Below are 7,475 nucleotides of genomic sequence, written 5' to 3'. Positions count from 1 at the left end.
ATGTTTGTACTCTCTCCCAGAGAGATCTGATAATTGTTTTTCCCCTTTATGTTGTCCAGATCTATGCTTCCATATGACTTATTGACCATATCCACATCATGTTTCCTGTACTATGGACATATTTCTTTTATTTCCCCCTAACCAAAACTTTGGAATTTACCCTTGGGATGCTGGCCTCTGAGAGGTGATTAATAATATAGTATATGGTGTTTTAACTTTTCTATATAATACTTTACATATATTATATTATTTGATCTTCACAGCAACTCCATGAGTTATATTTTAAAATTATCCCCATTTTACATATAAGGATATTGAGGTTCTGAGAGTTTTCTTGATTCAAAGTCCAATGTTCCATTTATTTCACCCACTGCACCACCTAGCTGCCACCTCAACATAAGGCACTGGACTATTTTATTTGTATCTTGATGCTTAGTACGGGTCCTAACATATACTTGGTACTAAATTCTCTCTCTCCCTCTCTCCCCCCCACCCCTTTCCTTCCCTCCCTCGTTCTTCCAATGAAAATCTGTGACTGTCACTTAATAGGTATTCAACCAAGGTTTGGTTGATTGGTTAAATTCCTTTCCAGAGTAAATAACTCACCTATATTTCCTTGAATTTCAGATAGACTGTATATGATCTGTAACCTACTTCATCTCCCACTACTTTTGTATGTATGCATTGTAATACATCCAAACTGAAGATCTTTTGTTCCCTTTATTTACTTATTTCCTCTTCATTTGTATAAATTGTTCTCACTGCTTGGAATACATCTCTTCAAATACCCAATTCTACCCATCCCTATCTTATTTCTCATTCAAAAGCCAGCTCAATTGCTAACTTCTTCAATAAGCCTTCTTTAATTCCTCTCCCCAGTCCCAATATTATATTTGGAAATAATCTCTCCTGATTCTAAATTGCAATTTGTATTTTTCTTATCTCACTTTTACATTCTACCTTATATTAATAGTTTTCTGTATACATATCCCACTTCTCCTAGATAGTAGCCTTTCTTATGGTGTGGACTTTATTTTATTTTACTTTTTCAGTTTCTTTTATAGCACCAAATATAATAAATGCAAACAAGGGTACTAATAAAGGTCTAAACAATAGTCATAATCCAGAGGGCTATCACTACACCAAATTTCACCTCCATATTTTTCTCCCCAGTTTTGTGTCTAGGTCAATGACTCATTCAATTTATGACACACCCACAAAAAATGGTCATCTGCCCTTTTGTCCCAACTTCATTTAAGACCATGATTTAAGCAGTTTAATTTGATAGCAAAAACAGAAATATTAATTAGATATGGTAGAAGCTGCACATATTCAGTGACTGTAGCAATCCTCTTTGAATGTATAAATACTTCCATTTTTTAGAATTTATTGCTAGAGGGGCTATCTTCAATGTCCTAGCTGTAGCAAGAGAACAGGAGAGTTAGCTAATTAGAGTGTCAGTGTCTTATAATAGAATCTCTGTCTCTGTCAGATGGAAATTAGACATTGTACATTACATCAATCTTCTTATCAACAAGCAATCATTAGTCACTTACTATGTGACACACACTCTAGAATGTTGAGAAATCAAAGAAATGAATATATATATTTTAGTATATATGTGTGTTTGTATGTATATGTGTATACATACCCATGTATAGAGTACTTGAAAGTAACATCAAAGAAAGGCATTGGAAATGGGGAGGCACTGAGGGAAGATGAGGATTTCCCCCAGTATTAACATCTTTTTCCCTCCCCAAGAGTCACGCAGTATATCAAATAATATTTCAAACACCAAAAGAAAAGAAAAAGAAGGCAAAAATCAGCAAACTGATTAATCTGTTAGAATAGTCTGAAAATATGTGCAATATACTAGGAAAGAGGGAAGGGAATGGATATTTATATAGCTCCTACTATGTTCCAGTAACTGCATCATTTACTTTTTACATGTATTATTTCAATTGAATCTCTCAAGAACCCTGCAAGTTTTTATTATTATCTATGTTATTGCTCTCCCCATTTTGTAATTACAGAGACTGAGGCAAGCAAAAGTTAAGTGACTTGCCTGAGGTCATATAGCTACTAAGTTTCTGAGGCCAAATTTGAACTCAGGTCTTTCTAACTTTATGCTCAGCATTCTATCAATTGTACCACCAACTACACTTGTGGACTTCTCATCTGCAAAGGGTACAGGGTAGGGGGACAGTGGATCAGGGAACAACTCATCTAAAATTTTTTATTTCAAGTCATGATTGTTCTTTATAATTTTACATTTACTTTTTAAATTTTTTGTTGTTCTTTCAATTTACATTGCTTCATTTATTGTATATATTGTTTTCCTGCCACTGCCTCTGTATCAGGTTACGTAAATCTTTCCACGATCCTTTGGATTCTTCACATTTTTAATTTCTTCCAGAATAGCAATGATCCATTATATTCTTATATCATCATTTACTGCATCATTCCCCAAGTGATGGTCATCTACTTTGTTTCCAATTATTTGATACCTCAAAAATTGCTGATATGTATGTATGCATGTATGTATATATGCATGTAATATATACACATGCATATATATATATATATATATCTACACACACATATATATTATATATCCCTCTTGGGACATATGTTTGTTTAATAATGGAATCTGTAGGTCTCAATTGCTTAGACATTTTAACTACTTTATTTGCATAATCTCCAATTGCTTTCTAAAATGGTTGAATTGATTCACAGCTCCATTAACAATGCACTAGTATGCCTATGTTCCCACAAACTCTATAACTTTGACTATTCTCATCTTTTGTCAGTTTTTGGGATCTCAGTTAAAATCTCAGGCTTGTCTTTCATTTTTACTTTTCTTGTTATTAGTGATCTGAATCACTCTCTTATATTTGTAATGGTTTGTAATTCTTTTAAGAACTGTTTGTTCATGACTTTTCATCTCTTTTCTACTGGAGAATGGCTTTTGTATATGTCTGTATGTTTATGGTTGTATATAAATGTATACATATATGTAAGTGTATGTATATATGCATATGTGTGTAGTTATGTATGTGTGTATGCATGTACGTATATATCTGGTAATTGCTTATATGCCTTGTATACCAAACTCTTGTCAGAGATATTTCATAAAAATATATTTCCATTCAACTACTACTCTGCTTGTTTTAAGTGCATTAATTTTGTTTGTGCAGAGACTTTTCAATTTCATTTAAAGTTATCTATTTTATCTTTTGTTATTAGCTCTATCTCTTATTTGATCATAATACATCTCTATCCCATAGCTATGAAAGGTATATGGTCCATTTTTCTTCTTCTATAAAAATATATTGGTCTATAATATTCAGATCATTGAGCTGAGACTTGAAGGATTCCAGAGAAGATATATGGTTGGGATAAAGAGGCTGAGTACTTTAGATGTGTGCTCTGCCCCCTCCCAGTGTGATTTTTAAAAATAAATCTTTGTAGCTGTAGAGAGTCAAGTGTCTGTTCTTTTTTTCCCAAATGGCTAATTGTTTTCACATACATAGTATCTATTGGTTTTTTACATTTATCATTCTTATGCCACAAGTTGATTAGATACATTTGTGCTTTCTTTTCTTAAAGATTATTAGTACACGAGCAAAGAGTTTTGGAGCTAGAAAATAGCTTAGATTATTTTCTACTCTGATCCCCTAGTTTTATAGGTGAAGAAAAAGATGCCCAAAAAGATGAAATATCCAAGTTCTTACGTTAGTAAGTTGAAAATTCAAATTCAGAAGTTAAGTCTTTTGGATCCCAAATCAAGTTCTTTTCCATCAAACCACATGGATGATCTTAGGGGAAAGTGTGCAAATAAATCCAAATACATCTAGAAAAATAACATTTTTTTGTTTTAAAATCTTTTTATAGGAAGTCATATACTGGTATGTTAATGCTAAAGCTAAAATATTAACTCAGTTTCCTGACTATAGATATTCTTACCCATACACCTATAAAATTTTTTTAAAAAATCAGATTTTGAAATATCACATTATGCATGATTTTATTACTTTAGGGTTCTTAATCTGAAATTTCCTGATTTTTTTCCTGCAAGTATCATATATAGTATTAAGAGAGAACATTTTGTATGTGATAGTAACTTTGTAATAAGAAATATTTTTCATAGTTAGCTAATTAAAACATATCCTCCAGTTCTTACATGTACATAACTTTGATTAATATCTAAGAGAATTGTAGACATGTGATGCATTCCAGAAACATAACTATTTGAAGCAGAAAATAACCCTAAATTAATATATTCATTTATTACTGATGAAAATAAACTGTTTATAGCTGACTGAAGCTAAGTAATGCTAACATAAACCCTGCTGTGTGATCTAAGAAAGGGCTTTATAATATAATTTTTATTCAATAGAGAGAAATGCAAGACAATGCTTCAAGCTAAAAAATAAGCTGGCAAAAATTAACATGAGGAATAATTGTGTATAGTCACAATTAAAAAATGTCAACTAGTTCAGATAATAACCAACTATGATTAGACAATTTAGGTTGTGTTTATTTAATTTATTTTTTTTTCAGAAAAGACAGCTGGATATTATTACTAAGGTGTTGACATTAAAGTAGATTATACATAAATGTTGGAGAAGATATAAGGAAATTGGAACACTAATGAATTTTTGATGGAGTTTTGAACTGATCCAACCATTTTCAAGAGCAATTTGTAACTATACCCAAAGGGCTATAAAATTATGCATATCTTTTGATCCAGCAATGCCACTTTTAGGTCTATATCCCAAAGAGATCATAAAAAGGGGGGAGAGACCCACATGTACAAACATATTTATAGCAGCTCTTTTTGTGGTGGCAAAGAATTGGAAATTGAGGAGATAGCCATCAATTGGAGAAGGGCTGAACAAGTTGTGTTATATGAATGTAATAGAATACTATTGTTCTGTAAGAAATGATGAGTAGGTGGATTTCAGGAAAACCTGGAAAGACTTGCATGAACTGATGCTGAGTAAAGAGAGCAGAACCAGGAGGACATTGTACACAGTAACAGCAACTTTGTACAATGACCAACATTACTAGATTTAGCTCTTCTCAGCAATACAATGATCTAACACAGAGCTGAGGAACTTGAAGTCTTAAGGCCATATGTGGCCCTCTAGGTCCTCAAGTGTGGCCTTTTGATTGAATCAAACTTCACAGAACAAATCTTCTTAACAAAAGGGCTTGTTTTATAAAATTTTGACTCAGTCAAAAGGCTGCACCCAAGGACCTAGAAGATCACATATGGCCTCAAGGCCACAGGTTCCCCACCCTTGATCTAAGACAATTCCAAAAGACACATGACAGAAAATACTATCCACATCCAGAGAAAGAACTATGAAGTCTGAATGCTGATTGAAGCATACTATTTTCTCCTTTTTAGTGTTCTTTTCTTTTTTTTTCTTTCTTGTGGTTTTTCCCTTTTGTTCTGATTCTTCTTTCACAACGTGACTAATGTGGAAATATGTTTAATATGACTGTACGTTTATAGCCTATGTCGGATGGCATGCTGTTTTGGGGAGGGGGTAAGGGAGATGGGGGGGAATTTGGAACTCAAAATCTTATAAAAGTGAATGCTGAAAACAAAAAAAAAATAATTAATTAAAAGAAAAAAAAATAAAGTAGATCACACAAGGAAAGCAAAGCAAAGACTTCTTCCCTGTAATGTGGTTTTCATTTTTTTGAGTAAGTTTTTATTTTAATAGCAATGGTTTGGAAATCATGTTCTTTGTAGACTTGGGGGTTCCCCATGAAGTCCATGGGCTCTAGAACTTAGTTCAATTCATGTTCTAATCTTTTTTTCACTTAAAATTATTTCATTTTTTTCAAATTACATGTAAAGCTAGTTTTTGACATTGATTTTTGTAAGATTTTGAGTTCCAAATTTGAGTCCCCAAGATGATAAATAATGTGACATAGGTTATACATATATAATCATGTTAAACATATTTCCACATTGGTTAAGTTGTGAAAGAAGAATCAGAATAAAAAGGAAAAGCCATGAGGAAGAAAAAACAAAGAAAAGTGAAAATAGTATGTTTTGATCTGCATTCAGACTCCATAGTTCTTTCTCTGGATGTGGATAGCATTTTATATCATGAGTCTTTTGGAATTCTTTTGAACATTGTTTGGCTGAGATGAGTTAAGTCTATCATAGTTGATTATCACACAATGTTGTTGTAACTGTGTACAATGTTCTGGTTTGGCTCATTTCACTCAGCATCAGTTCATGTAAGTCTTCCTAGGTTTTTCTGAAATCTTCTTGCCCAACATTTGTTATAGAACTATAGTATTCCATTACATACACTATTTAATCATTCCCCAATTGATAGGCATCCCCTTAATTTCCAATTCTTTTCTAAAACAAAAAGAGCTGCTATGAATCTTTTTGTACAAGTGGGTCCTTATCCTTTTAATGATCTCTTTGGGATACAGACTTGGTATCGTAGGATCAAAGGGTATGCAGTTTGATATGATTTGGGAGTGGTTCCAAACTGCTCTCCAGAATAGTTGGATCAGTTCAAAACAACATCCAACAATGCATTACTGTTCCAATTTTCCCACATCTTCTCCAACATTTATCATATTTGTTTTGTATCATATTAACCAATCTGACAGGTGTGAGGTACCTCAGAATTGTTTTAATCCATAATGATTTAGAATATTTTTTGTATGATTATAGACAGCTTTAATTTCTTCATCTGAAAGATCCATGTTCATGTCTTTTGACAATTTATCAATTGGGTATTCCTATAAATTTGATATAGTTTTCCAAATTTGAGAATTGAGGGCCTTTCTCAGAAACACTGCTAGAATTTTTGTTTCCCACTTTTCTGTTTTACTTCTAATCTTGGTAGCATTGGTTTTGTTTGTGCAAAAACTTTTTTTTTGTTTCTTATACTTTCAAGTGTTTTAATAGGAATGTTGCTGTATTTTGTTAAAAGTTTTTTTCTGCATCTATTAAGATAATCATATGATTTCTGTTGGTTTTGTTATTGATATAGTCAATTATGTTGATAGTTTTCCTAATATTGAACCATTCTTGCAATCCTAGTATAAATCCCATCTGGTCATAGCATATTATACTCAATAAATTGCTGTAATCTCTTTGCTAATGTTTTGTTTAAAAGTTTTGCATCAATATTCATTAAGCAAATTGGTATATACTTTTCTTTCTCCATTTTGGCTCTTTCTGGTTTAGGTATCAGCACAATCTTCATGTCACAAAAGGAATTTAGGAGGACTCTTCATCTACTTTTTCAAATAGTCATATTGTATTTTGGAATTAATTGTTCTTTAAATCTTTGGTAGAATTCATTTGTAAATCCATCTGACTACGGAGATTTTTTTCTTAGAGAGTTCAGTGATGGCTTGTTCAATTTCTTCCCCCCTCCCCAAAGTTTGGTGTTATTTAAATATTTTATTTATTCTTCTGTTAATCT

This window comes from Vombatus ursinus, unplaced genomic scaffold (assembly GCF_900497805.2).
Source record: "Vombatus ursinus unplaced genomic scaffold, bare-nosed wombat genome assembly UNPS02014841.1, whole genome shotgun sequence".
Classification (NCBI taxonomy): domain Eukaryota; kingdom Metazoa; phylum Chordata; class Mammalia; order Diprotodontia; family Vombatidae; genus Vombatus; species Vombatus ursinus.
The sequence above is the reverse complement of the archived record's forward strand: the minus strand, read 5'-3'. Positions refer to the sequence as shown.